At 48.2% G+C, this 7,541-nt stretch overlaps 2 long non-coding RNA genes and 1 pseudogene across 2 annotated transcripts; all 3 read left to right on the top strand.

The window, feature by feature from the left end:
- The first annotated feature begins 598 nt into the window (after positions 1-598).
- Positions 599-1,593, top strand: LOC141075722 (ATP-dependent RNA helicase DDX55-like; annotated as a pseudogene).
- Positions 1,594-4,130: 2,537 nt separating this feature from the next.
- Positions 4,131-4,931, top strand: LOC141075695 (uncharacterized). Its single transcript, XR_012227324.1, has 2 exons — positions 4,131-4,522; positions 4,750-4,931. It is a non-coding gene; the product is annotated as an uncharacterized lncRNA (long non-coding RNA).
- Positions 4,932-6,833: 1,902 nt separating this feature from the next.
- On the top strand, positions 6,834-7,335 carry LOC141075696 (uncharacterized). The gene is made up of 2 exons (XR_012227325.1): positions 6,834-6,936; positions 7,163-7,335. It is a non-coding gene; the product is annotated as an uncharacterized lncRNA (long non-coding RNA).
- Positions 7,336-7,541: the final 206 nt, after the last annotated feature.

The following is a 7,541-nucleotide window of genomic DNA, read 5'->3' on the forward strand; positions in this document are numbered from 1 at the left end:
TATTGTCTACAGCCAAGCCATCAGATACAATGGGAGATGTTCCAACCCCATGGATAGAGACAAACACCTTGCTCAGAAAGACCTTTTTGAATCAGGACTACCATCCAAGAACAATTGAAAACTAGATTACAAGAGCCACCAGAATGACAAGGAATCACCTGCTACATTAGAAAGCTAAAGAAGAAGATAACCGGGTGCCTCTAGTAGTCACCTACAGCCCAAATCTGGAGGTGCTAAGGGGAGCTGCACGGAAATTACAACCTTTACTACAAAAAGATGCCCGATTACAGTCCATATTTCCAGACCCCCCCACTGCTGTGCTTTAGGCAACCCCCAAATCTAAGAAGCATCATTGTCAGAAGCTCCCTGTCCTCTCCAACAGCTGGAGGAACCTTTCCCTGCAACGAGAAAAATATGTAAGACCTGTCCATCTATAATGATCGCGGACAAGATAAAGATCCCCAACTCACATCAGGACTACAAGATCCCAGGTACTCTCAGCTGCATCACATCTAATGGGGTGTACTTAATTATTTGTACTAAATGTCCTACTGGGGGTCTGTATGTGGGGGAGACCGGGCAAAACCTGAGAACAAGGATGAATGCTCACCGCCACACAATAAGGGAAAAAGGAATGGATCTACCTGTGGCCATTATCACAGGAAGTGGGAAGACCTTGGCCTTTGTGATCCCATTGTTAGAAATACTCCTGAGACGAGAAGTGAAACTGAAGAAACATCAGGTCGGGGCAATAATTATTACTCCAGCTCGGGAGCTTGCAGTGCAGATTGATGAGGTGCTTTCACACTTCACAAAACATTTCCCGCAATTCTGTCAGATCATCCTTATTGGTGGAAGGAATCCCGTTGAAGATGTGAAGAAATCTAAAGAACATGGCGGAAACATCATTGTGGCTACCCCAGGCAGGCTGGAAGATATGTTTCGGAGGCAGGCAGATGGGCTGGATTTGGTCAGTGCTGTAAAGACCTTGGATGTTCTGATTTTGGATGAAGCAGACAGACTTCTGGACTTGGGGTTTGAAGCAAGCATAAACACCATATTGGGCTTTCTGCCCAAGCAAAGAAGGACTGGTCTGTTCTCTGCCACCCAAACTCAGGAGGTGGAGAACCTGGTGCGAGCTGGGCTACGGAATCCAGTGCGGATCACTGTGAAGGAGAAAGGGGTGGCCGCCACCAGCACCCAGAAAACACCCGCACGACTTCACAATTATTATTTGGTTTGCAAAACAGATGAAAAATTCAACTGCCTTGTGAGTTTCTTACGTCAGCGCAAGCAGGAGAGAAACATCTTGTGTTTTTCCGTACCTGTGCGGAGAACTATGGGAAAGCATTAGAAACTCTTGTGAAAAATGTGGATGTAATGAGCATTCATGGAAAAATGAAACACAAGCCTAACAGGATTTTCACAGAATTTAGGAAGCTTGACCTTGGATCTATTATCTTGTGGCTGCATGGACTGCGCATGACGTCGGCAGCTACCACTGGGCATGCGCCGGTCTTTTTCAGCGTCTCTCTGGAGGTTCACTGGTGCACCTGCGTGGCGCCTTATTTCCAGCCCGCGGACTGGGCATGACGTCGGCGGCTATTACTGGGCATGTGCCAATCTTTTGCGGCGTCTATCCTGGGGCTGATTGGTGCGCTTGTGTGGCACCTTATTTCCAGCCCGCGGACTGGGCATGACGTCGGCGGCTATTACTGGGCATGCGCCAATCTTTTGAGCGGTTTGTTTTATCAAGCTTACTATTGTAGTGAGGCCAATTATAACCCAGGGCTGATGTCAGAGGTTATGCTACATACAGTATGTTCACTGTGCTTGCCTAATATTTTGGCTTTGCCTTGTCTAATTACATTACTTATTATCCTGGGACTGTCCAGATTTGGACATGGCTACGGACAGTTGTTTTAATTGTTTTTAACCCCGTTTGTGTCTTTGTGATGTTAATGAAGCATTATTTTTGATATGCAAGTGTGCACTATTCATATGTAATGGAATTTTTTTCATATTCCTCTTCCATGCATATAGTAGCACCTTGTTTTAGAGGATATTGGTAGAAATTTCATCGTGGTGCACCCAGTATTTTTATTTTCATCATTTAATAAAATACCCGTCTCAAGGGTGCGGAGTCTATGGAGAGTATGGGTATAGCTCTGGACAATGTTGGTTTGAGGCCCGGGACGAAACTAGCGTCGATCAAAGTATACCCCCCACCCCACTGTCCAGAAAAGCAGAAACAACCAGCTTATTTTTGCCCAGATGGATCTCAGCCGATAGGCAGAATTGAGACCTACCCACGGAGGAGTTATGGACACCTGGGTTGCTAGCTTCCCTGCAACCCGGGCTCCTTAGTTTTCCAGCGACTGTTTACGGCGAGGTAGGGAAGGACGAGCCCCCACAAAATGACTCTGTCTACCACAGTAAAGACATACTCCCCTTACACCGAACTACAGAATCAACAGAACGAGTGCCCCCCCCCATGGGTTCCTCATAGGTTGTGTCTTTATATCACTGGCAAAGACGGTGATCCACCCAGATAGCCAGAGACATGGCTGCCTCAAGGGAAACCAGGGTCTAATATAAGGCAAAGGCATCCTTAGAACTGGCTCCGGAGCGCGGGGATATATTTGAATGACTTGTTTGTACCTTATATCGGCTCCTACAGCTTATTGTCTGCTATCTTTGCCAGACAGAAATGCAGGGTCATTGAACAATGGATGTTTGAGAATATGTTGATTGACGATTAAATGGGAACCTGTGGCTTCTTGACTTGCAAAACAGAAGAGGAAAAACTTTGCAAATGTATTACTCAAAAAATGCAAGTTAATCTCACCACACCTTCCTTTTTACCTCTGGAATCAAGAGGACTAGAAAGTCCGTAAAACCATGAATATTCTGCAGGACAGCAGCCAGATCATGGCTGCATCACGAGGGTCACAGAGTTCACATTCTACAGGATGCCAGCTTAGGGGACCATGGCCCTGGCCGAGCGAATACAAATCTGCTCCATTACCCATCAATGAACCCATGTATACATTTGGGGAAGCCAGGATTAGGACCCACTGTTCAACTGAGCCCCATGGAGATGTTTGGAGAAGCCGGGTTGTGACCCTCCAGTCAACTGGCCTTGTACCTCAATGGACTGTCATCTTCCTATGCTTGTTGTTACCTCCTCTCTGTATGTGCCACAGGTGGCAGAAGTCAGCCCTCACAGCTCTGAAGTGACAGCTGCTGTTATCCATGCGAGTCAGTGGAAGAGACTCTTTTACATCATCTTGGGTGTTTTGCTGGGACTGTTCTATGTATTATTTGCCTGTCTTGTGATTCAATAAGGCATTGCCGCACTGTGTTGTTGTGTTACTTTTTCTCAGTTCAGATTTGTTTTTTATTCATTTCATTGTGCATCCAGTGCATATTTGGGTGTGACCGCCCTCTTTCTGAGCTGGGAAAGCCATCCAGTCTGGCCTAAGCTGTTACTAGTGGTTCAGCCGCTCGATCCTTATTCACATTCACGCCACTTGGCAAGTGAAAAGGTTTTAAATACTAGAGTAGGGACTGTCCCACAAGGGTTGCCGTGATGTGGCGGGATGGCTTGTACATTATTTTGATCAAAATTATGTTTACTAAATACCCTTACTATTATTATTACCTTTATGCATTATTTGCAGTATATTTTTTACCTTTTAGTTCAGGATATTTGTGTTTTTTGCTTTTTGTTCTCTCTGGTTAATGGTCATGTGTTAATATGCACTTACATTGTGCATACACATTAACTTACTTTTTCTCAGTTCAGATTTGTTTTTTACTGTGTTGTCCGAGTAGTATCATGCCCATGGTAAAAGGAGAGTGAGAGTTCAATAGGATGATCCCTGGTCCATGTAGTCTCGAGCCCGTGGACTAGAGCACCCACTGACTCCCCCTGTGTCTCCACAGCCCTGTTATCCCCTAGTCTTATTGATCCCAGATAATTATTGTTTTGATTGATTTACAAGTTTGCGTGAAAGCATGAGATGTTGCAGTTTCTGCATTGGCCACTAGATGGTGCTGTGTGCACATTCGATATAATCCAGTTTGGGTTTGTGTCTCACACTGCACTACCAATGTCAGCCACCAGATGGAGACATAGAGCCAGAACCCTGTAATGTAGGAATGGCGGAGTGGAGTGGCGTCAGCTGCACTGGATATAAGTGACAATGTTGATCTGCTTTCTGCCCGGTCACAGAAGCTTCACAAAGGCTCCAAGTGTGCAGCAGACGTGTCGCGTAGAAGTCACCACTTAAACAGGAACGTCTGCTGATGAGAAGGTGGAAAAAAGTCCTCATGTAAGTTCTGCAGTTATCTAAAGAGTAGAAAGCAGACGCGGGAGACACAAGTCGGTGCACACTACAGAGGAATGAGGGCATGGAGGGTGAGCACGGAGGAAAAGCCATCCACAAAGTACCAGAGCCCAGGCTGAGAATATTCAGAGTCTACTGTGGAGGGCCGAGACAAAATGGCTTCACAAAAGGTGAGGACAAAGAAAACAAGACGCCTCCAGTGAGTCCTGGTGGTGGCCGTACAATAGTGATAAAAGTGAACCTATTTGTAAGAAAAAATGTCATTATTAAATTCCCACATGAAATAAAATGTTTCACGATAAATAACCTTTTATTGATTTAAAAAAAAAAAAATTCTTACAAATAGGTTTACTTATCAATATATATTATTTTTATACAGTATGTGTTATGTTTTTAGATATATTTAAAAGAGCAACATAGGATGAATCCCTTCTCTTCCTCCTCCCTCTCACACTGGGAAAGGGCTGAAGGATCACATTCTCTACATCACCTGAAGAAGGCTGTGACCAGGCAGATCGCGTTGTGTTGTGCGTGGAGTTTTTATCAGTTTGAATAAAAAAATTTTTTTTACCAACTGCAGGCAACGTTGTTGTTCCTCAATATGTACAGTGGCAGAGGTCGCTGATGCCGCCCGTTACCTGGGGACACTGCAAAGACGTTCAGACTTCAATGGTTGGATCCAAAGCTGCAGACTAAAAAGTGGCCTCACATACACACCAGTCGCAGACGGCCCCTGCACACTACCACACACGGTCGTGCCCCACGCACACTTCATCCCCAGCCAGGCTCCACATTACACGCCGCGGTCAGGTTCCGCATACACCACCAGACACAGCCAGGCTCCACATCACAGGGCGCCGTCAGGTCTCACACACATTACAGGCTGCCGTCAGGTCTCGCACACACATCACAGGGCACGGTCAGGTCTCGCACACACATCACAGGGCACGGTCAGGTCTCGCACACACATCACAGGCTGACGTCAGGTCTCGCACACACATCACAGGCCGACGTCAGGACTCGCACACACATCACAGGCCGACGTCAGGACTCGCACACACATCACAGGCCGACGTCAGGACTCGCACACACATCACAGGCCGCCGTCAGGTCTCGCACACACATCACAGGCTGCCGTCAGGTCTCGCATACACATCACAGGGCGCCGTCAGGTCTCGCACACACATCACAGGGCGCCGTCAGGTCTCGCACACACATCACAGGGCGCCGTCAGGTCTCGCACACACATCACAGGGCGCCGTCAGGTCTCGCATACACATCACAGGGCGCCGTCAGGTCTCGCACACACATCACAACCCACGGTCAGGTCTCGCACACACATCACAGGCCGCCGTCAGGTCTCGCACACACATCACAGGGCGCCGTCAGGTCTCGCATACACATCACAACCCACGGTCAGGTCTCGCACACACATCACAGGCCGCCGTCAGGTCTCGCACACACATCACAGGCCGCCGTCAGGTCTCGCACACACATCACAACCCACGGTCAGGTCTCGCACACACATGACAGGCCGCCGTCAGGTCTCGCACACACATCACAGGGCGCCGTCAGGTCTCGCACACACATCACAACCCACGGTCAGGTCTCGCACACATCACAGGCCGCCGTCAGGTCTCGCACACACATCACAGGCCGCCGTCAGGTCTCGCACACACATCACAGCCCACGGTCAGATCTCGCACACACATCACAGGCCACCATGCGGTCTCGCACACACATCACAGGCCGCCGTCAGGTCTCGCACACACATCACAGCCCACGGTCAGATCTCGCACACACATCACAGGCCACCATGCGGTCTCGCACACACATCACAGGCCGCCGTCAGGTCTTGCATACACCACCAGGCTCTCCTATAGTTGGTCTTCATCCACACCACGACTGTTTCCCCCTACCCCACCTGTACCAATACACACAGGCTGCACATTGCGGCCCAGTTTCCCCCCACCCCGTGCACACCACTTTCCAGTCGGGCTCCACACCGCACCGTGTGGCACTGGCACCACATGGAAAGCAATTAAAAAAAGAAAAGAAACGTGAACAAAGATATAAAAATCTAGGCTTTTATAAGGTAGTGATTGAATAAAGTCGAGATGGATGGAAGTCTCCCCCCTCCACAGTGATGTCCATGCAGGTCAGGAGGGACGTCCACACACCCGGTCAGCAGAGGGGTCAGTACTCAGCTCCATGACACCCCCACAGATCGGCGGCTCACACAGATCTAGGACTTGGCCAGCTTCAGCGCCCACTCCAGCTCCTGCAGATGCCGCTCGCCCTGAGAGATCATCATCCGTATAGTGATCTGCGGGAAGACGGGGGAAGGGTCACACGATCCCAGGATGGAGCCGCGAGGTGCACCCCTCACAGTCAGCTCCACGCCCCATCACCCGCTCACCTCATCACTGGTCGTCTTGTTCCCACGAAACTCCCTCCGGGCCCATTCCCTCACATAGGGCATGGAGGGTGAGCACGGAGGAAAAGCCATCCACAAAGTACCAGAGCCCAGGCTGAGAATATTCAGTCTACTGTGGAGGGCCGAGACAAAATGGCTTCACAAAAGGTGAGGACAAAGAAAACAAGACGCCTCCAGTGAGTCCTGGTGGTGGCCGTACAATAGTGATAAAAGTGAACCTATTTGTAAGAAAAAATGTCATTATTAAATTCCCACATGAAATAAAATGTTTCACGATAAATAACCTTTTATTGATTTAAAAAAAAAAAATTCTTACAAATAGGTTTACTTATCAATATATATTATTTTTATACAGTACATGTGTTGTTTTTAGATATATTTAAAAGAGCAACATAGGATGAATCCCTTCTCTTCCTCCTCCCTCTCACACTGGGAAAGGGCTGAAGGATCACATTCTCTACATCACCTGAAGAAGGCTGTGACCAGGCAGATCGCGTTGTGTTGTGCGTGGAGTTTTTATCAGTTTGAATAAAAAAAATTTTTTTTTTACCAACTGCAGGCAACGTTGTTGTTCCTCAATATGTACAGTGGCAGAGGTCGCTGATGTCGCCCGTTACCTGGGGACACTGCAAAGACGTTCAGACTTCAATGGTTGGATCCAAAGCTGCAGACTAAAAAGTGGCCTCACATAAACACCAGTCGCAGACGGCCCCTGCACACTACCACACACGGTCGTGCCCCACGCACACTTC

The sequence above is a fragment of the Dendrobates tinctorius genome, unplaced genomic scaffold (assembly GCF_039654945.1).
Source record: "Dendrobates tinctorius isolate UK_male_01 unplaced genomic scaffold, ASM3965494v1 ptg000367l, whole genome shotgun sequence".
NCBI classification, from domain to species: Eukaryota; Metazoa; Chordata; class Amphibia; order Anura; family Dendrobatidae; genus Dendrobates; species Dendrobates tinctorius.